This window comes from Apodemus sylvaticus, chromosome 9 (genome assembly GCF_947179515.1).
Source record: "Apodemus sylvaticus chromosome 9, mApoSyl1.1, whole genome shotgun sequence".
NCBI classification, from domain to species: Eukaryota; Metazoa; Chordata; class Mammalia; order Rodentia; family Muridae; genus Apodemus; species Apodemus sylvaticus.
Window position 1 is genome coordinate 70,238,510 of NC_067480.1, and position 1,362 is coordinate 70,239,871.

The 1,362-nt window shown below is 32.7% G+C and overlaps 1 pseudogene; it reads left to right on the forward strand.

The window, feature by feature from the left end:
* The first annotated feature begins 718 nt into the window (after positions 1-718).
* Positions 719-1,110, forward strand: LOC127692855 (activated RNA polymerase II transcriptional coactivator p15-like; annotated as a pseudogene).
* The last annotated feature ends 252 nt before the right edge of the window (positions 1,111-1,362 follow it).

The window sequence follows — 1,362 nt, forward strand, 5'->3', positions numbered from 1 at the left end:
CACTGCAGGAGCTACTGAACTGTGGATATACCTGAAAAGATAGAGAGAATCATATTTGTTCAAACTAAAATAGTTCTAAAGCATAGACATTTTCTAGTTTGCAACATTTTTGAGTGATTATAATCAATGGTGACATGAATACATTTTTAACATGAGAATTTATGAAATCATCATACAATAGTTCTACCAGATCCATCTTTTCTCTCCCTCCATGAAACACACTTTACAAAAACTAATAACCATCACTTTTTTATATAATGATACAAAAGGATATTCAAAGCTAAAGGAAATAAGTAACAGGCTTCAACTATTTGACAAAATAGATTTTGACCCAAAAACTAGGCAGAAGAGAAAAACAGGAATCTTAATACAAACTAAGAAAAAATAAGTCTACCAACAGGGCAGTACAGACCCAAATTTATATTCAACCAAAATATAAATGCTTATATTCATAAAAATTCAACAACAAACACTATTAGACTGAAAACTACAGATTGATTTAAACACAGTGCTAATGAGGGATTTCAGTATAGAACTCTCATTAATATACAGTTTCTCCAAAAACAAACTAACCAGAGAAAAATCTGGAGTTAAATGTTATAATAAATCAAGTAGATCTAACTAATATCTAACATCATAAATCAAAGGATCTAACAAACACATATAGAACATTCAAACTGGGAGTAAACGAGTAAGCTAGAGGCTTTTGGCAGGCTGAAGTGGAGCAATGCCTAAGTCAAAGGAACTTGTTTCTTCAAGCTCTTCAGGCATTGATTCTGACATCGAAGTTGAAAAAAAGTTAAAGAGGAAAAAGTAAGTTGTTCCAGAGAAACCTGTGAAGAAGCAAAACCCTGGTAACACTTCTAGAGCCCTGGCATCCTTCAAGCAGAGTAGCAGCAGCAGAGATGATAACATGTTCCAGATTGGAAAGATGAGATATGTCAGTGTTCAGAACGTTAAAGGAAAAATTCTAACTGATATTAGAGAATATTGGATGGACTCAGAACGTGAACTGAAACCAGGGAGAAAGGTATTTCTTTAAACGTGGAACAATGGAGCCAGCTGAAGAAACAGATCTCTGACATAGAAGCTGCAGTAAGAAAGCTGTAAAATCTGAGCTATAGAAAACCTGTACTGGTGTTGTTGTCTTTTATATTGGTTTCTGTTTTCTAAATGATGTTTTCCAAGCTGTTATATATTTGGACTACAGAACAATTTGTAAGACAAATACTTTTTTAAATGCGCATTATTAAAATGTTCTAAGTAAATTGCCAACTTTATTAAATAGAATTGCTTTGTGCCCCCTACCTAGTGTGAAATAAACTCAGATCATTACAATCTGTAAAAAAAAAAAAAAAAAAA